The sequence below is a fragment of the Mauremys reevesii genome, linkage group 1 (assembly GCF_016161935.1).
Source record: "Mauremys reevesii isolate NIE-2019 linkage group 1, ASM1616193v1, whole genome shotgun sequence".
NCBI lineage: Eukaryota > Metazoa > Chordata > Testudines > Geoemydidae > Mauremys > Mauremys reevesii.
The window spans coordinates 180,522,685-180,550,532 of NC_052623.1; the positions used below are offsets into that span (position 1 = coordinate 180,522,685).

A 27,848-nucleotide genomic window follows, 5' to 3' on the forward strand; every position below is an offset into this window, starting at 1 on the left:
CTAACCACTTCTGCTAAAGTATCAGTTCATACTTCTGTGTAGCTTTAAAGTTTGTCTCTCTCACCAACAGAAGTTGGTCCAATAAAACATATTGCCTCACTTGCCTTGTCTTTCTAATATCCTGGGACCCACAGGGCTACAACAACACTGCCTGCTCTAGTTCAAATAGAAGTTATGACTGGACCTGGTGGAGAAATTACAGGATGAGATTCTGTGTTCTGTTTCGTGTGAGGTCAGACTATATAGTCATAAGGGTTCCTTCTGGCCTTAAAAATCTATGAATCAGCCAGAACATTTTCTCATGACAGCTCAGAAGTTTCTTTTTTTATTACTTTAATATTTTGTTATTCCCAACGGGCCCTGATTTTGCTGGGCTCTTACATGGTTGCTGTCCATGGTACTGAAAGGTTAGTGCTTTTTCTCGCTTCTTTAGGAAAGGCTGTTTCAGTGATATTACTTTCAGCCTTAATTCCATGAGTACATCTGTTATGGAAGATTTCTTAGGTGAGATAATTAATTAATATTAACCCCTCCCTTCAGTTTTATCACTATCCGAAGCCCATATAAATTGACGCTTCCTCCCCAAAGTGGCTAATATTAAGGCTGCACTAACTGCATTGTATAATAAAGTATTGACTTACAATGTAGTCTGAGAGTGTAAGTACAGTTGAATTTCAGTCGGATCTGTCAGCTACCCCAGCTGGCAGCACGCTGCACCAATAAACCTCCCCATATAAACTTCAAGCTGAAATAAATTATCGCTAATTTCTTCCTATCATTTCACAATACTTCCCCGCTAATCAGCTCCTGAAGTCTCTTAATGTGCAGTATAGGTGCGGCCAGTTGCGCACGCGCTTGGATCTTGCTAATTAACAAACTCCCAGCGCAAACCATCCTGGGGTGTTCAGGCACCTCCCAAAGTTCTCCGGCACAGCTGGTCAGTGGAGCGGCCTGATTGCTCCCGCTCGGACGAGGTCCTTGCTGAGCGGGCTGCATTGGCGGGGAGGAGAAAGCAGCGCTGCTGGGGGAGGGGAGGAGGCTCCTCCACGAAGGCGGCTGTCCCAAGCTGCCCCCCTTTTGAATGCCGTGTATTTCCTTAACACCCCCCGCCCCGCACACACACAAAACCCGAGGGGAGAGTCTCCCATTCGCTCACTGAAAGGCAGAACGATCTCCTGCCTTGCAAGAGGAGGGAAGGACTTTGAAAGGCATCTCCCGCCTGGGAGGCTTCCTCTCCGACAGCCAGGCTTGGCTGGGCTGCTCTGCCCGGCCCGCCCCCGAGGGGAGCAGTGGCAGGAGCCCCGCAGGCGGGCGGCGGGGGCTGGCTGGAGCGGGGCGGGCTCCTGCTCGGGAAGGCAGCGCCCCGCAGACCGCGCCGCAACTCGCCTCCCCTCCCCTCGGGTGGCAGCAGCAGCAGGAGCGGCGGCGGCGGCAGCGCCCGCTTCTCACCCCCGGCCGGGCTGGGGCTCGCCGCCCTCTCTCTTGGGACACGCGGACAAGCCGAGGTGAGGCCCGGGGGGCGCTCGGGGACGGAGCCCGCCAGGCTGGGGGCCCGCCGGCCGGCTGACGAGCGCTGCTGGCGGGTGCGGGGAGGGCGACGGAGCTGAAGCAACTTGGAGGCAGCGCCCGGAAAGGTGAGAGGAGGTCGGCGGTGCCTGGGTTACCCCTGCTCCGCCCGCCCGCCCTCGAGAGCCGAGTTAAGGGTCGCTCAGCGCAACACCTGGGCAGGAGGGACCGAGGGGCGCTAGTGGAATCCGCCCCTGCTTGGAGATGGTCTCCCGGGGCAGGGCTTGTTGGTTCGCAGCGGGGACTTTTTTTTTCTTTTTCTATAATTATTCTTCTGTTTCAGGCAACCGATTGCTCAGCCTTGCAGGTTGCCGATTGCAAATTGCTCAAGACTCCCCCGCTCAAGGAAGGGAGGAGAGAGCATCTCGTTTCGATGCTGTAGTGTGCTCCCACTGCCTTTACCCTCAGTGCATTGCTCCAAACTGTTACCTTCCCTCGGGTACTTCCCCCTTTGAAGGATAAGCCATTCGGGTACGAGGAAGAGAGATTTTAGTTTCCAGGATTTTGCTTGAATAGTCAGGCATTTGGGGGTGGGGTGTCCAGATCCTTTAGACCTGATTGCGGAATTCAATGAGTGAACTAGTGAAGAAGTTGTTGGAGGGAAATGGTTACAAAAATCGCACGCACATTTTTATCGTCTTTGGTGTACGATTGCATTTTGTTTCCACTTCAGCCGAGTCTGTATTCCCCTTAATTTTCCAAAACAAAACTAATGAAAGAATACATAAAGAGACAGTGTTTAAAAAGTACGTAGGGATTTTATTCATTTATCTTAATTTAGGTACAGTTTCATGGTTTTTTTAAAAAAGTGTCTAACACTGGTATTTCAAGTTATGGATTACAATATACAAAACAGATCACATAATCATATTAGAGTGTAGTATGCAAGTTGGAATAGCAGATCTGGTTTATTGAGCCAGGGCTAGCACAAAATGTTCAATTATGTTAATACTAATGGTAAGAAAAAAGTTAGGTAGTGAAAACACAATTGTAATTAGTGTTGAGAAAAGTAATATACCAGTAAAGAATTTTGATAGTACTACCGTAAAAGCATGTTTTACCAAAAACATATATATTCAGGTCTTGCTGTTGACTACAGTTAACACAGCAGCAGGCCCTTCATTTTAAATGTTCATGATTTTGGCCAATTTTTTTTTCTTATTGATCAACTCTTTCAAAGTACAGAAAGAGAAACTGCTTTCACAGATATAAATGTATAACTGAAGAATGCAAGGGCAAGAAAGGACATTTGTACTCAAGATTCCATACAAGTATATAGTTTATTATTACTACTTATTGGATACTTTTTAAAAAAGCAGGCCTTCAGGACTGCAGCGTTAGTCTCTTTGTTTTAAAATATTGGGTCAGATCCTCACTGATTCTAAAGCAGATGAGCAGCATTGAAATTAACGGAACTATGACAATACTCACCCAGTGAGAATCTGCCCATTATTTTAAAAGTTAAAGAATTTACTTTATTAAAGGAAATGGGATTTTTTTTTCCTGAGTGAAGAATGTGATACTGGACAATTACTCCAGATTTGAATTTACAGCACCTGTGATTGATTAATTAAAAAGTTGTTGGTGATTGTTTGGTCCTTCATTCCTTTATTATTATTAGTTATATTATAACACATCATTGGGGAATAGGATGTTACATAATTCTCTTTATACACTGTTATAGAGACAGTGATGACAAGTCTACAGGTGGTTATATTACTAGGGTAGTTGCTGCACAAAGTAAGCTTGGGAAATAATCTTTATGTAAATGCAAATGGAATTTATTGATTAAAAATGATACATATACACATCTTTTACATTTATAGTATATATTTGGCTGTAGATCTCTCTTATCTGGTAAGACTATTACCTCATGTGTAATTTAGTTTTTGCACTGTTAAGTGGAAAACAATACAATGATCTTATCAAATGAGAAATCTACAACCATATGTATAAATGCTTTTTTCACTCTCAAGGTGACATATGCATCACTTAAGACCTGAAAATAAGATTTTTAAGTGGGACTTAAATGGTGCACAGGCTTTGTGCTGGTTCTTTGCGCAGGTGTGAATTTCAGTATTACTGTGCAGAATTGGCATGTTCCTCCAATGTTTTCTAAGTAACTCTTTGGGAGAAAATTTGCTTTATATCATCATCATAAACCTAGAGTAATGCTACTGAAGTCACTAGAGCTACTCCAGATTAACACAGAACAGAATTTGGCCCCCTAGTACTAAAATATGTATCGAATACATCAAATTCATTGGGAAAACATAGTCTATAGCAAGTTACATATACGAATGTTGAGGAAAAAAAGAATTTGGTTGGTTGAAAGTGTGGATTTGTTTTATCATATTGAGCCAAATTCATCAAAATGTTGTGACAAATAACAATCAGGCAAGGTTAGATTTAATTGGTGACCTTTTTGAGGTTCAAGTCTTAGATGGGGTATTGCTCCTTCTTCTTGTCCTTCGTTGACCTCTTAGTGATGCTGAAACAAATACAGCTTTTCAAATGTGAGTGGTCCTCAGATTCTTTCTTTCATGACTGGCAATTGAAATTTTCTAGCATAACTGAAAAATTGGAAGGCTAGGTTTTTGTTTAGAGAGTATTTTGAACTGGTGTTTTTCTTTCTCAGTGAACTGAGCCGTGGAAAAAGGCTTTGTCAGATGTCAGTTCCCTTAGAAGATTCAGATTGTTCTGTGAAGTAACTGATCTGAATGATCTTAGGGAATTGACATTAGACTAAACCTTTATCCATGGTTCAACTCACTGAAAAAGCTGAAGAAAACTCTCAGCTCTGGAGATTTCCCTTAAAACTGTGAAGGTTGAATGCTTGTTACAGTGGCAGCTGAAAATGACAAGGAGAGTGTAATGGTCCCTTGTGAAATACTATTGTGGGAGGCCAGAGATTGTGTCTACACCTGGGAAATGACAGGACCCTATATACTTAATGACATGTTTTTCTGACTGTGATCACAGTTTGTAGTGAGTCTCTTTGATCTTCTGCTGACATTGTGTAGTTGGGTTCCTAGCTCATTTGTGTAAATTTTAATTGCAAAGGTAAGGCCTGTTTGTGAATTTAATGCAATACCCTAGGCTTACACTTGGTTTTTTTTTTAAAAAAACCCTCCTGGAAAAAAAACAAAAACAAAACAAAAAAACTTGTTTTGATGCTTCATAAAATCATAATTCTGTTGGGCTCCATCTCTGGAATTTAAACACACCCAATGGGTTCTCCTGGGCTCCTCTTATTTGGTAGGGCTCAAATGCCTTGCTGGACATCTTGGCCTTGGCTTCTTCTTGACTGGGGGTAGGGTGGGAGAAAGTGTGTAGATCCTTTCTCCCCTTTCATACATGCTTTGAGCAATGAAATGTTGATCGCTATTGGGGCATTTGAGTTAACACTCTGTGAGATGAATGGGTAAGTTCACAACTTGCAGAGCTATTCTTTCAGGCTCTCTGGAAACTCAAGCAGACATTACTGAATCAATTACATTTAACTCACTATTTCAAGGTTTTCTTTGCACTATAATAACTACAGGCTAACTTTAAAAAAATGAAAGTGGAGACTCTGGAAAGCATGAAGACACCATGGGAAAAATTCCAGCATGCCCTACTGCCACTTTCTGTCTAATATAAAACCTACTCAAAATTATGGAGTCAAATCCCACTTGTGTTAATTGTCCAAGTAAGATGAGCAGTATTTGACCAACAGTTCTAAAATATTAGTAATCTTTCCTATAAGTAAAGATTAAAAAGCTGCTGAAGTCATTATCCTAAAAGTACATCTAAGACTATATGGTTTTTGACTATATGAGCTGGTCCAGAAGTACTTTAAATATCTGGGTTTCTGTTCTTTCATTACTAAAGCTATTTAGGCATTGCCGCACTCAGCATCATAACACCTAACTGATTTAGGAGCCTAAATCTCATTTTCATAATGGATCTAGAGACTTAGGTGTCTAAATTCCATCAATAGTCATTAGAAAGTTAGTTTCCTGAAGTGCCTAAATCCCTTTTGAAAATGAGATTTATGCTCCTAAACCAGTTAGGTGTTGTGATCCTGAGTGTAGCAATGCCTATATAGCTTTAAAAATCTGGACCTTGAACACATCCTAAAAGATGTATGTCTGCACTTTTGAATACCTCACTTGCAATCTGCCCACTAATCCATCTACTCTGAGACTACTTCTAATGTACCAAATCTTTGCGATGCTTCAGGCAGCTACTGCTTTTTTGTTTTATTTTATATTTTAAAAGAAAGAAACAAAACTCAATCCAATAAAACCCAAAGAAACATCCACAGAAACCTTTGCTTTCCCCACCCTCTTCTAAAAATGTGGCCAGGGCCTAGATTAGGCAATATGAAGTTATGGACCAATGATAAGTTGAAGATTTCTTATCTCACAGATCCATATAGTCAGATATGGGAACTTTATACCTCCAAATTGTCAAGAATCATCTCTGAATTAGATGTTTCTAGCTCTGGTAGATCATAAGAGATCTCTCCTTTATATTGTGATATTGTTATGCAGAAAAACATTATTTAAAGCAATTTTTAGAAGTTTCTCAAATTAATTAGCTATAGTGTTTCTTACCCTCGACAGGCCCAGACAGCTGAATTCTGGGGAGTCATTCTGTATTGACCGAAGAGTATAAAGGTAGTTTCAATAAAATATTGAAACACTCTCTAAACTATTTCTATTATACTTTTTACTTTTCTGTTAAATATTCAGAAAACATAGTGAAATAGTCTCAAGTTTTTATTGGCATGTGTTCAGAATGACCTACCTGACTTACCTATGCCTTTGTGATGCAGAGCCTATTCCAAGGTCATGCCATATCCAGTTCTGAAATTTTCAGAGTAGTCTTACCTGGAGTTTTGGTTCAGGCCCATATCTAGTTTCAATGTATCAAAATTTCCTTCTGAATAAATAAAAATGATGTACAGGAATGTAGAACCTAGAGTTCTGATCTGACCAGTCAACCACACATCTCATTTGGAACCAGAAGTATGCAATCAGGCAGCAGCAGAAATTGAAACAAACAATCAAACAGAAAAGCCAATACAGTACTGTGTTAAATGTAAACTACTAAAAAATATAAAGGGAAAGCTTAAAAAAAAAAGAGACAAAGTAGGGTAACTTTCCGTGCTTTTCATTTAAATTCAGATGGTTAAAACAGCATTTTTCTTCTGCATAGTAAAGTTTCAATGCTGTATTAAGTCACTGTTCAGTTGTAAACTTTTGAAAGAATAACCATAATGTTTTATTCAGAGTTACGAACAACCTCCATTCCCAGGGTGTTCATAACTCTGAGGTTCAAATCATTTTGCTTACAATGGTAATAAATGGGGACAGAATAAAATAAAAATAGGTCTGTACTCTTAAAAGTTACTAAATAATGTTAAAATAACTTAAGGAATGTATGATGCTCCATTAGAACATATTCAGTAAATCCACTTACAATTAAACTAGTACGTGGACTCTTAAGAATATTGTTGTGTACAGCAGGGTTTCTCAACCTTTTTCTCTCTGGGGCATCACCCCGCCCCAACATACTATAAAATCTCCATGGCCCACCTCTGCCACAACTGATTTTCTGCATATAAAAGCCAGGGCCGGTGTTAGGGGGAAGCAAGCAGGGCAATTGCCCATGCCACATGGGGCCCTGCGAAGCTAAGTTGCTCAAGTTTCAGCCCGGGGTGGTGGGGCTCAGGGCCTTGGCCTTTAGCCCCATGAGGTGGGGCTTCAGCTTTCTGCCCTGGGCCCCAAATAATCTAAAGCTGGCCCTGCTTGGCAGTCCCTCTGAAACCTGCTCATGGGCCCCCAGCGCGCCCTGGACCTCTGGTTGAGAACCGCTGGTGTACAGCATATTTGTCTCTCTACAAAGATGAGAAAGGAAATTAAATGATTTAATCCACTTTTTGCACTTGTGCACGCGCTCTCGCGCTCTCTCTCTCTTCATAACATTCTTATCAGTAGTCATTATGCCCATTTTACAAATGGGGAAACTAGGGCACAGAAATTGATATGATCCAAGTCATACAGTAAGTCAGTGTCAGAGCCAAAAATAGAATCCCAGAGTTCCTGGTTCCCATGCTCAACTTCCTGGATCGTATTATCACTCTTATCTGGTTATAATGGAAACAATAACACTCTGCAGGATTTTAAAGATCCAATTTACATACAGCATATGTCATGGTTATGTTTTGTAGCAAATATGTTTCAAAATTAGACTGTCACTCAAAGAACATTAATTACCCTTCTCAAGCAAATTTAGCCATAAAAAAATTCTTATTTTTTTGCCCTATTTTTCTAAACCAATACTTTTTTCTATGTTGTAAATTGGAGGACTTTGTCATCTTAAGGATTCCTTTTCTGTTATCAAAACCACTGATTAGTGTGAAATTCCCTGTTCTGATTAATTTACTGCAAATTAATTTTTGCTGCCCTAGATGTTTCTCCCTCATTTTTCTTTAAATGATGTTATAAAATGAAGTGATATGTTTTAGTGGTTGTTGTGAAGAGAGCATTGTCCTTCTTAAGCTCCTTCATCTGTCAGAAAGAAACCATTAAGAAAAAGGTAAATTAACATTGTTTGATCACACTAGTGAGACTGACCTTTAAATCCATTTTTTTTTAAAATCAGGAAAATAGCTAACTAGTTCCTGAAATTGGTCAGATTTCAGAAGGAAGTAAAAATCTATATATCTGTAGATATATTATATTTTTTGTTCTTTATTTTTTAAATGGCACTGTTTTATATGATGTACATTTCATTTTCTGGATTTGTGTGTATGAATAATAGTCTACTTTTTCCTCAAAAAAGATGTCTGCATGTTTAAAAAATATCATGCAGTTTGTATAATAGTACCTATACTGAATACTATAGGTCTGATTCCCAGTTATACTAAGGCCCTTTATATAGCTCTGGCAACAAGTTGGGTGGAAACAGCTCCTTGACAATGCAGAGAGACTCCCCAGCCAGTGTAATACTGGTGAAAGAGCTCTGGACCAACCCTGCTTCCAATCTCCAGTGATTCATAGATCCCAAGGCTGGAAGGGACCCATTATGAAGATCTAGTCTGCCTTCCTGTATAACACAGGCCATAGAACTCCCCCAAAATAGTTCCTAGAGCATATCCAATCTTGGTTTTGAAATTGCCAATAACGGAGAATCCATAACACCCCTTAGCAAATTGGTCCAATGGTTAATTTCTCTAATGGTTTTAAAAAGTATGCCTTTTTTTTCAGATTGAATTTGTCTATCTTCAACTTCCAGCCATTGGACGGTGTTATACCTTTCTCTGCTACATTGAAGAGTCCATTATCTGATGTCTGTTCCCCATAAACTGTGATGAAGACACCTCTTAACTTTCTCTTTGTTAAGCTCAATAGCTTGAGCTCCTTGAGTCTATCAATATAAGATATGTTTTCTAGTCCTTTAATTATTCTGGTTACTCTTCTTTCGACCCTTTCCAGTTTTTCAGCATCCTTTTGGAACTGTCAACACCAGAACTGGACACAGTATTTCAAAGTAATTCAGTAGTTGCAAAAGTTGTACCACTTGTAAATATGGAGATGAAATTACTTTTCTATTCCTCCTCGGCATTTCCCTGTTCATCCATCCCAGGATCTCACCTGTTCTTTTGACCACAGCGTCACACTGGGAGCTCATGTTCAGTTGATTATCCACCATGGCCTCCGAATCTTTTTCGGAGACACTGCTTGCAAGTATGGCCTACGTTCTTTGTTTCTTGATGTATAGTTTTTACGTTTAGTCATATTAAAATACATCTCGTTTGCTTGCACCCTGTTTAGCAAGCAATCTAGATCAGTGGTGGGCAACCTGCAGCCCACAATCAGATTACCCTGATGAGCCACATGCGGCCCGCGGGCCTCAGGTTGCCCACCACTGATCTAGATTGCTCTGAATCAGTGACTTGTACTCTTCAATATTTACCACTCCAATTTACGTGTCATCTGTAGACTTTCAGTGATGATTTTGTTTTGTTCCAGGTTATTGATAAAGATGTTAAATGACGTAGGGCCAAGAACCTATCCCTGCAGAGATATTCTAGCTTTTTAATTAAAATGTTGTGTGGTATCAAGTCAAACACCTTACCAAAGTATAAATATATTATGTCAACGCTATTACCTTCATCAACCAACCTTATAATATCATCAGAAATATCATATTAGTTTGAAAGGATCTATTTTCCATATACCCATATTGATTTGCATTAATTACATTAAGAGCTAAAGGATGGTAATTAATCAAGTCCTGTATTAGCCACTTCATTATCTTGTCCAGGATTGATGTCAGGCTGACAGGCATATAATTACCCAGGTCATCCCATTTACTCTTTTAAACAATTGTCACTTTAGCTTTCTAATGTTGCTCTAACTTGTGCTCTTTTTCTTTGTGGACTCAAGAAGTGGAGAACAGCTACACTATAGGGGATTCTATCCTTGGAAGCAATAACTCTGAAAAATATGCGGGGGTCATGGTGAATAATCAGCTGAACCTAAACTCCCAGTTCTACCACGTTGAGCTCTTTTGGATCCTTGGATCCAAAAACAAGGGAATCTCAAGAAGAAGTACAGAAGTTATTGTACCTCATATTTGCAACTAGGATATTTTTTTGCAATCATTGAAATACTGTCCAGTTCTGGAGCTCGCAATTCAAGTAGGATGTTGATAAATTAGAGACGGGAGCTATAAGAATGATTAAAGGATTAGAAATCATGCCTGATAGTGATAGACTCAAGGAGCTCAATCTATCGAGCTTAACAAAGAGAAGGTTAAAGGGTGACTTAATTACAGTCTATAAGTATCTACACAGGGAACAAATAATTATTAATGTGCTCTTCAATGTAATAGAGAAAAGTATAACATGATCAAATGGCTAGATGTTGAAGCTATAAAAATTCAGACTGGAAATAAGGCACACATTTTTAACAGAGTAATTGGTCATTGACTCAATTTACCAAGATATGTGGTGGATTCTCCATCACTGACAATTTTTAAATCAAGATTGGATGTTTTTCTAAAATATCTGCTCTAGGAATTATTGTGGGGAAGTTCTATGGCATGTGTTACATAGGAGGTCATAGATGATCCAAATGGTCCCTTCTGGCCTTGGAATCTATGAACCCTGAGGCTTCTCTAATTTACACCAGAGGCCGGACAGGCCCTGAATGTGCCAGAATATGATGTGGCAACTGAGAACCAGGCCTGCATGTTTTACTGAAGTTAATAAAATTAACATTTTGTACCAGAGATGGGCTGAGAACAAGATATCTGACCTCCACAGGTACCATCAAAATACTTTAGCCTAGTTCGGGAGATCCTCATAGCATGTACTTTTTTTTTTTTTTTTTAAAGTCTGTGTCCGGTATCTGTGACATCACAGCCAGAATACAATCAGTTGTAGGATTGTAGCATTTATCAATAATAAAACACTGAAAAAAGAGTAGGGGAAAGGGACACAAAGTTAAAGCAAAACATAAAAACCATAATGTTGACAAATGTCTTATTTCGATTATTTTTGTTGATTTCCCCCCTGCCCCTAATTTGAGTTTATATTGAAAGGTAATGTAAGAAAACTTACTTTTCAGTATTTTTGTTTTGTATGTTTGTTTGGTTTGTGTGTGTTTGTTTTGGTAAATTGTAATTAAAATTCCTCATCCTATTCTGTAATTATGTGTTTACTCCTCTCTTGATTTTTTTTTCCGTGTGTGTGTGTGTGTTTTCCTAACCTATTATTATTTTCCATGTTACAGCTCCTCTAGGATGAGGAATGTGATATATTAAGCAAGTTATTTAAGTGGATAAGTTTAGAGTGTGTCTTGTTAGTGCCAAGTTTTGATGGATTCCTGTTTTCATGGTCCATCACTACCTAAAGGTATATAACAACTTCCAACTCTTTACAGCAGAGGCACTGCAAGGTGATCTTAGCAAATGGACAGATGCTGTCCCTACAAGCAGTCAGGAGTTTGATTGGTGGGACAGAGAAGGTGAAGAGATCCTCTCCAAATAGTAGTTGGGAATGAAGGGCGAGCATAAGAGATAGTTGTGCTATAAATATTACATACTGTGCTAACATCTAGAATAATCATATCTTTGTGTTGAAATAATGGTATTGTCACAGCATGTGGAGTGAGGTGTTCTCAGTTACTCTGAACAAAGTTGCAGAGAGACACTACATCTGACAAATGTGGGGATTATTTTGTGATCAAGACATTTCTTCATAAATCACTGGATGTCATGTTAAACTGGACACCTAATTGATTTTGCATAGGCATTTTTACATCTCATGAGGCTAATATTACAATATTTTGAAGATGTATTTGTGCATCATTCCTTCAATGTATCACATTTTTAGGCCAAGTCATTTTTATACTGCTTTAAACAAACAGCCTGTTTTGAAAAAAAATCCATGTGCCAAATTCTGTACTGACATAAGGCAATGCCCAAAAGTATTTTCAAAATGCCATGTCTAACGTGCAGATATTTTATCAAATGTTTGCAGAGTGATAGTTTTTAACATATGAATGTAATTCAACACAACTTTCTCTGTGTGATGGCCTCCTATTTCAGATATGTTACCATGACACTCCTATTAATCAGTATAAAGATAATACATGAAAAATCCCAAATATGTATCCAAGCTCTTTGGTAATTGTGATTGATTTACAGCATATGGAACCATTATTATCACTCACCAACTTCAAGAATTTCTGTGCTCACATTTTGTCCCTTGTAGGCACTGTTTACTTGTTCAAAGTGACCAATAGTTCATGAAAAATGTATTATTCCTCTACTCATTCCTCATTCTTCATATTATATTGACAGCAGTCAGTTGTCTAAGATTTCTTAATGCAGTGTAACTTTCTTTTGCTGTATGAGATACCAAACTAAAACACAACAAATGGTTTTACACATTAGGAGTCAATTATATTGATTTTTTGAACTGTTAATGCAAAAGTAGATTGTGTGAATGATTGCACTTAGGGAACCCAAGCTTACTGTCACACTTAAATTTACTTCTTGCTTTTGTTTTTTCTCCTGTCAGTAACAGGCTTAGGTAAAAAAAAAAAAATCAGTAGTGCAAAACTTGCAGAATAAAAACTGCAAGCAGATAAAACACCAGTTGTTTTAGGTCTTGCTACAAAACTGAAGCACTGGGCAGATCCAGCAAGGTTTACAAATACTTTGAATGAACTCAGAACAAGTTTTCAGTGATAGGAAGAAAGCTTATAGTTTGCTGTAAGAAACTTTTAATTCAAAACTTGGCTATTGTGAGATTTATTTTAAATCTGAAATTCAGAACTATAAAGACGTTTCTAAACAGAAAAGTTTTGCAAGAAAATGGTTGCAAAAATCTGAGTTTTGCACAGCTGATTATTACAAATGTAACCAATACATAGTGTTGTAGTTTGTGGTATATTAGTCACATATGAGTGTTGAGGTATGTGGGGTTTTTTGTTTTTGTTTCTTTTTAAAGGAAAGATGGAGTTCTATTCATTTGCTGTTGAAAATTGACCATCTTTTATTTTCATTCTCTCCCCCAAAACAGACACATCTAACTTTGTGTGGCCAACTCTTGCTTCTTTATCATGAGACTTGAGATATTTGGTATTTTTCTTAAACCCCCAGCAGTTGGATTCATGGGATACATGAGAATCTCAGCTGTCAAAAGTCAGTTACTAGCCATCATGGTTGTTGGAGAAAAGCTTGAAACCCTGAAAGTTCAAAATGTTCAAAGCTGGATACCCAATTTTAGGGTCCCAAATATATATTTGGGATATCTTTAGTAAAAGTGGGTTTCTTTATTTCATGTTATTTTTTATTTTAACTAAGTGCTGTGGTTGCCTAGTGTGTCTGAAACATGTCCTTTTTGGTTTTAAATCTCTGAAGAAATAAAAACTATTTATTTAGACACCTATTTAATAATAAAAGGCTAATAAGTTGGCCTTTGTGCAGATATCACTAGTACAGTAGGCATTGTATAGCTGTAGGTTATTTTTGTTTCATATATCTATTATTTCATTTACATCTGTAAACAATCTTATGTTAAAGAGCAATGGTAATCACAAAAATAAGGAAGTCTGGTAACTTTGCATTTTTATGTCACATTTAAATTGGACAGTATAGAAGAATCAGTGACTATTTGAATTCTGCAAGGTTCTTAGAGCAGACTTTAGCCCCCAGTAAATTACTGAATTAATCATTGAACATATTGTTGACTAATCAATAATTACTAAGTGATGTTCTTAGTCACTGTTAAATGTGTTTTTGAAAGTTTGTAATTACTATATATAATTTTATGGCTGACCTAATTAACTCTGAAAGAACCTTTACAAACTACAGAGAGCTAGACTGTAGTTTCACCATAAGCTTTTCCCTAAGCATCATGATTCAGATAGTTCCCTCTAGGAAAGTAATCTATGCATGCTGAATACCAAGTGCAATTGCAGTGGATGCCATCCTGCTGATCCACTCCAGATCCACCTATGTGATCATTGGAATAGTGGTTCCATGAAAGCTACTCTCCCTCCTCTGCTGTGATCCACTATGGTAGACCTAGTGCAGAGCAGTAAGGGGACACCAGATGCTCACTCACCACTATGTGTACACAACTGTGGTTACAAATGTGCTCAAAGTGACTAATGTAGCTTTCTAAAGGGCTCTAGTTACATACAAGGACCCATTCAATTTAAGTCCCATATGCTAACTGGGAAATTTAAAATGACATATGGAATTTCACTACAGAAAATTTCATGTATTTGTGTTAAGGATCTGCCTTAAGTCCATAACAACAACAACCACCATCATTAGCAAAATTAAGGCGATTGGGTACTCTGGCTTGGAATCCTGCTGTAATGGCAATAAAAGCACAATGCAGTGAAAGAGGGATGGTCAAGCCAAACCTGCCTTACTTTTGCAGGGTTAAATCAGAAGAACCTTAGCATTACCATTGGTATGTCTGGTAAATAAGGTCCTGACCTTGCAATGAGCTCTGCATGGGTAAATAACTGCTCCCTCAGAGAGCTCACTGCAGGATCAGGACCTCAAATTGCAATATCTTTCATCTGGTCATGCACTAAAAGGAGTGAAGTAAAAATACAAATAAAAAAATCAGTGAGGTAAATCTCGTGACAGTCAAAATCAACACCAAAGTAATATTTTTAATTCAGATAATTATTTTTAAAGTCTTGGGAATGGATTCTGATGTAAACAGGAGATCAATTAACCTGGACTTACGAGAGTGCAAAGAAGATAAGAATCTAGCCCCATGTGTGTATTTTCATCTTCCTTTCTTCCTTCATTTTAGAATTTGTATTGTGTGCTAGCAAAAGTCTTAGTCTAACACTGACATTCCCTCAGGCATCAGTTTTCTGATTATAACCTTCAAAATGTTTTGAAGATCTGTTTTTGATTTTTTTTTTTTTAAACAGTACATTATTTTTGGATGACTTGGGTAATGCTGCAAAGCCCTTATGTGTGTCAGTAAATCCTGTTTGTGAATACCGTTTAAAGGAGGATCCACTTGGCAAATTGTGATGGCTGCCACTTCCTGACAGCTACTGACCAACAGAACAAATTGCTGGGAGTTTTAAAGGACAAAGGGTACAAGGCAAAATCTGTTCTGAACCTGTGACTTAGACATTCTTTCTCACCAATTTAGTGTGTTAAATTTAATAGTGTGTTGAATATTGACTTTTTTCTTTCTATGGTACAATTACCTTGCTTCTATTGTGATTCAATAATATGCCTCTCCTGTACTATACGTAGATGCAAATTTCAAATATGAAGGGCTTAAAAGAGGCTACTCAGGAGGGAGATGGCTTTATGTTTTCTGAACCAGGATACAAGTAACTCCTACAGTACAGAATACAGAATCTGTCACCAAACACAGATGGGGAATTTGCTTGTGTGATTTGCAATTTCTAGTCATGAGAATTTATAGCACTACTTGGTGCAGCAATCTGCAGCAGAGGATGTGACCTCAGATTTTAATAGGGATAGCAGTCTAGGAACTCTGTTTGGGGTCCTACAGGAAAGTCTACAGATGTTGTTCAGGTTCTTGGAGTGACCAGGTAGCAATCTATTCACAAAGATTATCAGTTTATATTTAGTTATATCTTGCTTATTATAAATATCATTTGAATTTTCTCTTTTCAACCACTTATTAATCAGGATTCACAGGCAAATGTAAGCCAGACACAAGCCATTACTTGATTAACTTAGCCCTCCTCCCTGTTATTATCCACTTTCCTTCTCTCACATACCAGGTATATACAACTTCACTTTACCGAACCTCTCGGGATCCAAACCTTTTGTTGGTTAGAGCCAGGGGTTTGTTATATCAAAAGGACAATCCAAAACAATAAACTTCTGGAGTAAGTTAATTAAGTTGTCTTGGATAAAGGCTTTTAATTAATTATTATTAATAAAAATAAGGTTAAGACTTGGTCATGGATGTCATCGTTTTTTTTTGTTTGGTTTTTTTTGTGTTCTCTGTAATTTCAGCCCCAGATGGCAGAGTTGTCAGCCCCTGGTACTGGTAGGGCTATGGCTTTGGCTTGAGCCCTGGGTGGCAGGAGATGGGGTGGGAGCCCACTCCTCAGTTTCTGCCCGAGAGCTTAACCTGTGATGCTGGATAAAAATTGTGCATGCATGTGTGACTTTAAAAAAAAACAGTACTATACTGTAGTTGGGATCCAGGGACTGGGATCATTATAGCAAAAAATTGATAATAATGAAGGGCTTTATAGTGAGGGTGTATTGTATTTAACTGGGTCTAGTATGGGGTTACAGAACTCCCGCTATATAATCAATAACTGTGGGTAGATCTTCTTCAGCCTAACTCTTAGGACTTGGCTCATTTCTGAATCCTCTTGCCCTCCCTCACCAGGAAGGGGATAAAGGATACCAAGGGGGACTTTGTTCTGTGAAGACGTCAGCTCTCCTCTTTTCCTTACAGGCCAAAGGTCTCCGTGCCATGTCTGGGAGCTGGCCCTTTTAGCCTTTATCTGTACTGAACACAGGTCATAAGTTACCATGAACTAAACATTCCTACATTACCTCCTAAAATTAAAATTCATGGTTTCACTCCTTTTAATCTAAGATGGTTTCCACAATGCTGAAAGGAAAGCAAAAATCCCTCCTGACCTGGCTAATATGGCCCAATGGGGGGGAAAAACCCTTCTTGATACTGAGAACAGGTGATTGATCAGACCCACAGGATCCTGGAAATGCAGCTCTATGTACCATGAACTAGATCAGAGTTTCTCAATGGCCAGTCCGTGGATGGGCACCACTCCCAGAGATCTCCCTGACAAAGTCCCTGGTATCAAAAGGCTGAGAAACACTGAACTAGATGACCTCTCAAGGTCTCTTCCAGTCCTACCTCAAATATAGGGAAGGAGGGCAGGACAGCAATCTCAGCATGGCCCCAGCTTCCTTGGAAGGCTTTAAACTGAAAGATGGGTAAAAATTAATCAATTCCCCTAAATTCTCCCCAGCTTACCAATTGGAGGAATAGAAGCCCCTCCTGCTGGATCACTCCACATGCAGTTTGAAGCAGAAGGCAGGGCTTGGTTTTAGCATGTCTGTGCATGTGTTCTCCTTCTCCTCCTCCTCCCCCTCCCCCACGTGTTGGCTACCCCATGCTGGTCTGTCCAAACTTCCTTCTACACCCCACTGAGACAGGGAAGGGTATTATCGTTGTTTGTGAATATAAGTGGTGCATTAGATCATAATGTAGGACTTGTGGCCAGGATCCACAAAAGGACTTAGGTTTTGCAGTGCCTAATTTGTAGGTGCCTAGAAAATCACTAGAATCCATAAGGCCTGATTGAGGTGCCTATGCTCCCTATATAATGAATGTTGAGAGATTCCTTAGAATGGGATCTACCAAAAAGCAAGCATGCTAGGTGGGGAGCTGCCTAAGCTAGACAGTGGGAGATGCCTATGAGATTATTGTATCTGAGATCTGCCCCCTCTCATAGTTTGGCATCGAGATCTGAGCTGGAAGCAGGTGCCTATCTTTGTTTGCGATCCACAGCTGGGAACCCATCCACTAGAGTAAAAAAGCTTATATGCCTATACTGTTCCATATAGGAATGGCTTAGTCAGCTGTATAACACCACACAAAACAGCTGGGGGTAGGTGAAAGTGCCCCCCTTATAACCTTTAGCCCCGCGATGAGGGAATCCACCCATGATGTTGCAGATCCAAGTTTAATTCTATCCTCTGCTTGATAAGGAGAATGGATTTGAATAGGATTCCTCCACCACTCAGGTAAGTGCCCTAAACCCTGGACTGTAGAGTCACTCACCCTTTTACTGCCCAATTAATATTTAATAGGAAACTCTTTCCAACACTCTTGTTGAAGCCATTCCACTTTGTACTCAATAATTAGAGTATCACATAGCTCAATGGTTAGGAAACTTATCAGAGAAGTAGAAGAACCCCTGTGCATAGAGGGGGGAATTGAACTAAGGTCTTCCTTATCTTGGGTGAACACACAAAACACCAGGCTAAAGACGAGGGAGGCCGGCTCTTGGCTATTTTGTGTGATTAGATATGCTCAGAGCATGTCTACAGGCAGGGCCGGCTCTACCATTTTCGCAGCCCCAAGCAAAAAAAAAAAAAAAAAACCGCTCAGAGTGCCACACCTGACCTGCCGAAGCAGGAGGGGGGTGGGGGAGACGGTGGCTCAGACTGATGCCGCTCGAACTGCCGAAGTGGAGAAAAAAAAAAAGCCGCCTGGATTCTGCCGCCCCAAGAGTGGATAGAGTGCCACCCCTTAGCATGTGCTGCCCCAGGCACATGCTTGCTCCACTGGTGCCTGGAGCCGGCCCTGCCTACAGGATCAGGCCCCACGAGCAAAATAGGCAGGGGAATGCTTATCTTCACTTTGTTTGAGGATTGTGCTGGGGCTGAGGCATGAGATAGGCTTATGAAGCAGCAGTGCACATACCAGAGGCAGAAACAGAGGTGCCTGGGGAACTTTTACAGCAGAACTTTAGGTGACCAGGAGTTTAGGCACCTAGAGGGTTCAGTGGCATCCTTGTAGGGATTTAGGTGTCTATGCCCCTTTGGGACCATTTTTTTGTGTTTTTCATGAGAAGGCAGTTATGGTATGAAATCACTCTTAGCTCTCCATATCAATATAATTACATTTTAATGATAAAGATAGAGAAAAATAGAACGGAGATTTCAAAAGAATCCACCATAAATGTTACAACAAAGTATAAAAGACACATAAATATGCAGCATACTCACATATCTACTTTATTGGCCAGGTACCTAGGGTAAATTTGTAAAGTGATGGCTCAGACCAAATGAAAGCAAAATGTATGAGTAGCAGAAAGAGTATATAAATGTTGGTTAAAATTGCTTACCAATCAAAGTAACTCCAGACTGCAGTGGCCAAATTCAGTCTCACATAGGCTCCCATAAACTTTAATGAGCTGTGCCAATTACACCAGGTCTCAGGTTATCAATATGAAGAAAAGAAGGATCAAAAAGTTTTGTCTAACGTAGCTACTTCAGTAGAGCTCCTGCCTGAGGTGAATCCCAGATTTGTTGCAATCTTTGACTGATTGCACCTGTGTCTTAAATTATCTACAGCTGAACAAACTGTGTCTGACTGGCAGAAAGTGTCTGTAAGACTCAGGCTTCCTTACATGTATATGTACAGTTGCTCCCAATCAGCTAACCTACAGAAAAGGCAGTCGTATTTTCTTCTCAGGTATGATATGGCTAATTTTGTAAGTTGGAAAAAAAGTGAAACAAACAAAATTAGGCATTTTTCTTTTATTGGGAAAACACATTAGCCTTTCTTCCCAGCTGAAGTTGTACTAATGACACACTGTATTGCTCACTTATCCAGTTTTTACTTTGGGAATTTTTAAAGAAAGTTTCCTTTCTGCTGCAGGGAAGACAAAATTTTGTAGAGGTTCAGAGAAACAAAGGCAGTTTAATATCTCTTATACCTGTATTGCAGTTCTTCATTCCCACCCCTATATGTAAAAGAGAACTTCTCCTGAGCTTAGAGAAACCTTAAAAAATAAAATGGAATGCTCCCAAAGTGTTAGAGAGGGTCTTGATTTTTAGTGATTTCCTAATCAAAAAAGGATTACAAGAAACCCAGTTCTCTGCAATGCTGTCTCTTGAGAGCTCTTCTTCATCAGCTAACTAAAATGGAAGAATAGGATATTTCTTAAGCAGATTGACCTGTTGCACTCACTAAAGTCACTATTTTTTGTTAAATTAACATAGTTGCTCTGGATGGCTGGCTGTGCTAAATTTCTGTAATTGTTAATCAGTCAGAAGTAATGTGTCAGGAATAATCAACCAGTAGACAGGTAATATACATAGAGTAATAGCACAGTACGTAGGCTTCATTGTCTACTCTATCAGTGCAATTGTATATAATTATAAAAATGTTTGACTAAAGTAAAAGACTTTCTGCATGTATTGTGAAAAGCATGGTTTAGGATTAAAAAGAAGTAAACATTTTTGGGTTTGGAGTCAGATTCTCCTTTAATAGCTTATGATCTTAAATACAATTTCAGTAACTTGATGGTGGTAACACATTTTTTTTTAAACTCTGAAAAATGGTACCCTTCTATATAATAGGTCTGCTCATTGTCAGTATTCAGTCATATCTGCTGATTTTAGACATATCTACTTCTGTTAGTTGCCATGTCCTCTTTTGCCTACACCTTTAAATCCATAATACTGTACTTGAATTCATTGTTGGAATGTGTGAACATATGTAATAGTCTTTTATGATCCTTGATGCTTGACATTTGATTACTCTAGTATATTTGTAGCTATGTAAAGATAATATGTGATCCAAAAACTACCCAGTCCTCTTACATAATTCAGGTGCAATCGATAAGACTATTCCCTTTAAAAAGAGATCTAGGCCAAGGGAAGCCCTATTTTGAATTTAACCCTTTGCTTTAGTTTGCTGCCTTTGCTTTGTAAGAACCTTTTGAAGGAAGTGCGGCAAACTTGAGACCCCCTGTTGCCCCCCATCTAAGTTTCTCTTCTGACTTGTCTCTCAATTACACAAACTTTGTTTTTGGTTTTATAATTTGATATGTTGATAAGCAGATTGCTGTTTGAATTCTGACAGTACAGTTCAAATGCATTATGAATGAGTAGAATAGAAAATGATGTAACCAGAAAGTGATGCAGATTATTTATCTAAATTCATGTTGGTGACTCTGTTTAAAAAAAAAAAAGTGTCATTCATGGATATGAATGAAGATGTAGTAGGCATTTGAAACTGAAGTGAAGCCCAGTATTCATGACAGCATGGCAAATCAGTAAGCCATGTTACCATTACTGGGCAGTGGGTCCGGAGTGGAGCATGGAGTAATAGTCTATACGAAAGGACAGTATGCCAGATCTCACTCCAGGACTTTCACTGTACCATAGCAGTGTCCTCATAGGACATTACTGTGAGGCAAGCTTGTGTGCTGTAGATTCGCATCCTGGCTTGCCATGCAGTAACTTGCCATGTAGACCAGCCCTCTTTGCATGCTGCTCCAGTTATCTCACAGATCCCTGATGCTTTTATACCTGCCCCTAGCCAAAACTGCATCTTCATTGGTTGAAAAAAGCAGGAAGAAAGTGCAGTTCAGGTCACACATCAAAATCTGCATCAGGCTTTGACTTGTTTGATTCCTTTTCCTATTGTGTATTAGAGATGTTGACCTGTTAGCTTTCTTCTTATTTTTTTTCTCCTACAAACAAACACTTCTCAGCCTTCCAGTCTGCTTACACCACCTCATTAATGTCCACATGTGAAACATATGTTTTTTTAAAACATTTATCATATTTAATAAAATGTAGACATTGATTTCTATGCAGTTTCTAGAAGTAATTTTAATGATTTCAGGGTTTTGATGTTTATAGTAAAACTGGCATGGATGCATATAACATGAAAATTTGGCATTTATGAAATGCCAGATTTCTGTAGATAAAGGAAAATTGAAAATTATCTTTACTCTATTCATTAAAATCCCTAAGTAGGTAAATAACTAATTAAACACCATCTGTTTGCTTACACTGCACTAATAAAAATGAATCTACCCTTCTATCTCTAAAACCAATTCTTTGCCAATTTTTTTTAACAGAACACTACTTCTGTGAATTTGTAGTAATAAAAAGTACCTTGGGTATTATCAGTGCTTTGTGCCTTTTGGACAATGATTTTCAGTAGTCTGTTCTTCCCCCAAATCCCTTTTTCCCTCAACAGCATTTCCATGTTTTTTGTTATACCTCAGCAGAGCAGCCAATGCATTAAGGTGTAGGGAGCAGCTGCCAGGTGATAGCCAGAGAAAGTGCTATTTTGCTTATGGACCAGCAGTGCTACGTGAGGACACAATGTGACAATTTCTCAGGGAATTCAGGACTGTGAGTCACCTTGTTGTCCCTCTCTCTGGGGTAACTTGCTGGAGCTAAAGTATGTGTCAGTGCCTGGACACTACAGGCTCTTAGCCCTCCAATCTCCTCAAAAGTTCTGCCAGCCTTTATTTTGCCTGTCAGGTTAACCTTGTGTTCACCTCCTTAAAAAGCATTCCCCTGCAGCAGTGGTGGGCAACCCGCAGCCCGTATGCAGCCCATCAGAGTAAGCTGATTGTGGGCTGCAAGACATTTTTTGTGGCATTGACCGTCCGCAGGCCTGGCCCCCTGCAGCTCCCAGTGGCTGCGGTTTGCCGTTCCCAACCAATGGGACGTGCTAACTGCCACTTCTCACGGCTCCCATTGGGCAGGAATGGTGAAGCGTGGCCACTGGGAACTGCAGGGGGCCAGGCCTGCGGACAGTCAACATCCGCAAAATGTCTCGTGGCCCGCAATCAGCTTACCCTGATGGGCCACAGGTTGCCCACCACTGCCCTACAGTACCCGGCCTCTGTCACTGGACACTCACAAAAATCACTAAGGACCCTGTCTCCAAAGAGCCAGTAGTCACACAAGCCTGTTAGACCAGCTGAGGATTCACACTTTAATATATTGCACTTAGGTGAACTTATAGTAAAACCATGAATACATTTATTAAAAAAGAACAGAGATTTAGGTTAAAGATAATAGAAGCAGAAAATGGTTCCAAATAAATGGTCCAGAAAACCTTTGAAAAATATGTTTGCTTTTGTTCCTCAGAGTGCTGGCTCCATGTCCCCTTTTCTCATCCTCTTGTTAATTTGATTTTCCTGTTGACTTCATATGCAAATATAATTTCCATTGTCTTTAGCCTACTTTGCTCTGTTTACATTCAAGACCTAGACAGACAGGCAAATCAACCTTCCTTTGTCTGGGACAAAATTGTTTACCAACTGGGCTGGTTTGAGCATATTTTTGGTACACAGACCTGCAACTTCTTGATTGTTTCCGGTACATACATTACACAATGATTATGATGACCAATATGATAGAAATTTTCATCTGATAGTTTATATGACATTCTTTATAGAAAAATACCATGACAAATGTGTTAGATGTAGTGAGTTTGTTAGGTATGATAGAAGTTGCTGTTACATGACAGTGAAACCTTTGCCAATGGGCATTGAGCAGCTCTTGGGATCGCACAGGGTAACATGACAAGATGACAAAACTTATGAGTTAATAAAAACTAATCAAAACAGGGTTGTCTCTCCATCCTGGGATATCTGGTCACCATGACTAACTTCAGAGCAAATCAAATGTTAATCCTGAGGGACCTACATGTGTTTCATGAAGAAGCACATCTGATTCTGGGCCAAGTGGTTGGATCATTGATACATATGATTAAATGGTAACTCTGTATGTTTTTCAGAAGATCATAGTCTATATTGGTTGGTAGCACTGTGGGCTTACTGGCTACCCAATCCTCTCTGTAGATGTCCGCTGAAATCTTGTCTGTAACGGGGTTCTGGAGGTACAGCCTGGAACTGTGGGACTGCTGTGCCCCCTTAACTCTCCAGCCCGGGCTGTTTCTCACAATACTTTGCTAGTGACAAGCAGCAAACCCCTCCAGGTGCAGTTATCATTCAGTCAACATTCAGGGATACATCCAGCTAAATTGCGTGAATGCTCTTGAACCATATACAGGGAAATACCAGCAAATACTCCCACTCTTGCACCCCAGAAATGGACCACCTTACACTGCTCAAGACATTCACTTGAGCAATGCTAGCTCATTAATTAGTTTGCCACTTCAGCAAAGGATAGTGAACATGCACTATCCTTTGTAATCTGAGAAGATTCCCCAATTCACTGGTAAGGATAAAACATTAAAATGTATTAACTACAGAAAAATAGATTTTAGGTGACTATAAGTGGTAGGCATGAAGGTCAAAGATAGTTATCTAAGAAAATAAAAAGTAAATGCATTCTAAATCCTAAACTTTCAGACTAAGCAAGATTTTAATCAAACAGCTTTTCTCACCTGATTGGACATTGCAGGCAGGTTACAGTTCTTAATAAACAAGCTGATTTTTTTCTTTTCAGCCTGGGACCAATCTCCTCAGTTCGAAGTCTTTGTCTTCCTAGCATGCTTGTTGCCTTCAGAGTAGGTGGGGGAGGAGGGAGGTGGTGTTATGGTGCCACTGTTCCTTATTTTATATTCCCTTGGACATGAACTGAGAAGGTACTAGCCCAGGCATGTCCTGGCGAGCCTTGCTGAGTCACAGAGTTGAGCAGTCCTCATTGTGCAGTGCTTGTGCAATTGCCTTGTTTAGAATTGTAAATCTTTTGTTTATAATTCCCCTACTGATCAATCATCATTTAACACCCGCCTGGGTGTGGGTCACCACCTTTGTTGCCACTGAAGATCCTGCAGTGGGCATCTCGCAGTCTCACATCATTGTTCAGTAACAACCATATAGCGAAATCCCATTTATTTTGACAATAAAAATCATAATCATACTGAATGCATTGTACAGTAATATCTAAGACTATGAATCTTTGATAGTCAGCCATCATGTGGTCCTTTATGTATTGCAGATACTACAATTAATGCACATTGCATATGTAAATGGTTTTTTTAAGTTTGTAGAGCTATGTCAAATCTATTTTGGAAAAACAACCACCACCACCACCCACATCCAGGCACCTCAAAATAGCTTTATTGAAGGGCTACTCATTGGTCAGATATTTATACTGCCCTAATAGTCTCCAGAACTGATGACTACTGTCTTTATAGAACAGAATTACCATTGCATTTTTAAAATAACATACTTCATACAAACTGTCAAAAATATTTCTATTGGTTTTTAGATACAGAAATTAGTTTGGAGATGTAGTGGTGGGGGCAAATAATTCATTTCTAATATATGTATCAATGAGTTACAGCAAGAATGAATTGGGCTCAGATTTGTTTTCCTGAGCAGCTCTTGCACATGTATAAAATGAAAATGAGGTTCAGAGTTTAAGTTTGAGTTAAAATTCACAATTTGGAAAGATACATGTAAACTTGGTTTGTGGGTTTCGTTTCCCCCCCCCCCCAATTGGAGAGAACACAAGGATACAGTCATGGGAGAGGGGAAATGTGAGGAGATTGCTGCCAAATTTAGGCAAGTGCCTTATGCACTCTGTAGCATGTTAGAGCTAAGTCTTACCACAAAACTTTGTGTGACAGTGTTACACTCAGTAATGTGACAAAAAGGGTATTGTTACAAAATAACACAATAATTCCACATTGTACAATTCTAAAAATTAATTGTAAGTGAAAATCCAGGTAATGTTTGTTTATGATTATGGTAACAAGAATGTTATGCTTGTGGGGTGTAGGAGCTCTGAAGAGGGGAGTCTGGCTGGGGAAGGTGTGGGAGAGGGTGCTTGTCTCAAGCACTATCTTGGGAGGGGGTTGAAAGGCTCAGTGAGGTAGGGGTTGCCATTCCAGGCTCTTAAACTCTGTGGGAACCAAAGTAAAATATTTATTTATTTGTCTGGCCACTTGGTTCCACTTTGTACAAGGTAATCAGGTCATAGGCATAGTTTTATGGAAGTCCTGAAGAGAGACTTTTTTGTTACAGATGAATATTTATGAAAGCTGGTTGATATATTAATCCTAGTTAGACTTATTCCTGAAAAGGTTGATTGTTCTCCCTTCCTCCCCTGTATTTCCAAAGAGCTGTAATTACACAAATGTAATAACCTCTTTTTTTCATAGTGTCCAATAATGCAATGGCTGGAGGACAAGAGAGCATCAGAGTAATTGGGTGGACATGTTGGATATTAATGGTAATTCTGATGGTGTGGAGTCACCAGACCAGTGGACAAGGGCAAGGTAAGCTCTAATGTTTTCTGATAATCAACTGTTTATTGATCACTGAAACAATGTGGAGGTGAGGTCAGGACATATGATTACTTGAGAAGTTTGTCATTGTTTAGTACTGTGTGTATTTTGACTATTATTAACTAGAGCTGATTGGAAAATGGAGGATGGGGTGGAGGAGGAGTTTCTATGGAAAACTTTGACTTTTTGGTGAAAAATCAAAATGCAAACACTTTGAATTGGAAAAGCTGTCTATAGTGCCTCAAGCTCCCATTTTCCTCTATAGCTCAGGCTCCCAGGCTGAATATCCCATAGTATACCATAGACTCACCTCTTGGTAAGGGGAGGTGATATATCATGGGGGTTGCATGATCATGGTGCATAATTGGAGACATAATATGGCTGGGGAGCTTGGCCCATAGTGGAGTATGGTGATCTGAGGCAACTAAATTACAAGTCATCTCCTAGGCACCACAGCAGCATATCCAAAGAAAGTTATTTTGTGTTTTGGCTCTTATTTTTTTGTCAAAAAAAATATTCCATGGAAAACAGGAAAGAAAAAAAAATTTTGATGAGAAAATTTTGATCAGTTAAGTTACTAACTGTTCAACTTTTTTTATGAAAGTGGCTGGCTTGCAATTTTTCAAACATTTTGCTTGCATTTAAGTCTTTAGTCATGTATGATTCTGGGAAACTTCAGATTGTTTCAGCTCTGAAGTTAATTGGATGTGATGTAAACTATTGTTTGAAGAAAGGTGAAAACAATCACGTTCTTTACAGATTAAAAAGCACATGTTGCATTTTCAGTGTGAAACCTGAATATGAAGTCAAATATGTTGTTTACTGTGGCTTTATTGTTTTTGACGATACTGTAAGCAATATGAAATGTAATATTCAAGGTATCTAAAGAGCACCAACCTCACTTTCAGATAACTCTGCCATTTTGCCAGGGCCGGCTCCAGCTTTTTTACTGCCTCAAGCGGCGAAGAGAAAGAGAAGAGGAAAAAGGGGGAACCCCCCCTCCCCCGTGATTGGTGGCTGGTATACCGCGCCACTTCATTCTTCGGCACAATTCAGCGGCCGCTCCTTCTGTCCGAGAGGGACTGAGGGACCTGCCGCCAAAGACATGGATGTGCCGCCCCCTTCCAAGGGCTGCCTCAAGCACCAGCTTGCTGCACTGATGCCTGGAGCCGGCCCTGCATTTTGCATTTGTGTTGGTTTGTTTATTTTCTTGAAAGTGTCTCCATTTCTGCCTTGAAGGATAATCTTTGTTGATAATTTTGAGATAGGAAAGAATAACAGATTACTGAAAAAAAGGAAGGGAGAGAAAAGCTTGTATTTTTTGTGTGTGAAACAGTGAATATTTTCACGCCCTGGGAGTAAGTGATAATTTGAGTCATTGAAGTGAAGGGGAAAAGTGAATAGAAATTCCTTTGTGAGATATGCTAAGCTTACTTTAGGAAAATAACCTTGCAGCTCCTCTGTAATATTATCATGTCCTCAATTTACTCAGCTAAGAGGGAAAAAAAGGTGTAGTTTTTCAACTAAAGTTTTCTGTATACTATTTTGATTAATAACTGTAAAGAATGCTGACTAACAAATTTATTTGGGCATAAACTTTTATAGGCTAAAACCCACTTCATCAGATGCATGCAGTGGAAAATATAATAGGAAGATATACAGTCAAACCCCACCATAACGCAAAATCGCATATAATGCGATTGCAGGTTGGCTCCCCTTTAAGGTACAGTATAATACAGTATGATACTGTACCAACAGTCCCCAACACCATAGCAGGGGAGAGAAGCTGCAGCCCCGCACCTGCTGGGGACAGAGAATTCTGAGGCTGCTGGCGCCGGTGCTCTCTGTCCCCAGCAGGCGGGGAGCCGCGGCTCCTCTTGTAGCCGGAGGGAAGCCATGGCCCCGCGCCTGCCAGGGACAGAGACCACTGGTGCCTGCAGCCCTGTAGTTCTCTGTCTCCGGCAGG

The 27,848-nt window shown here is 39.5% G+C and overlaps 1 long non-coding RNA gene across 2 annotated transcripts in view; it reads left to right on the forward strand.

Annotated features, from left to right (window-relative positions):
- The first annotated feature begins 920 nt into the window (after nucleotides 1-920).
- The window catches only part of LOC120400664, a 277,814-nt gene continuing 250,886 nt past the window's right edge, over nucleotides 921-27,848 (forward strand). For both annotated transcript variants that reach the window (XR_005595963.1, XR_005595956.1), the window contains exons 1-2: nucleotides 921-1,505; nucleotides 25,757-25,873. This is a non-coding gene — a long non-coding RNA (uncharacterized LOC120400664). The remainder of the gene's footprint in view (nucleotides 1,506-25,756; nucleotides 25,874-27,848) is intronic.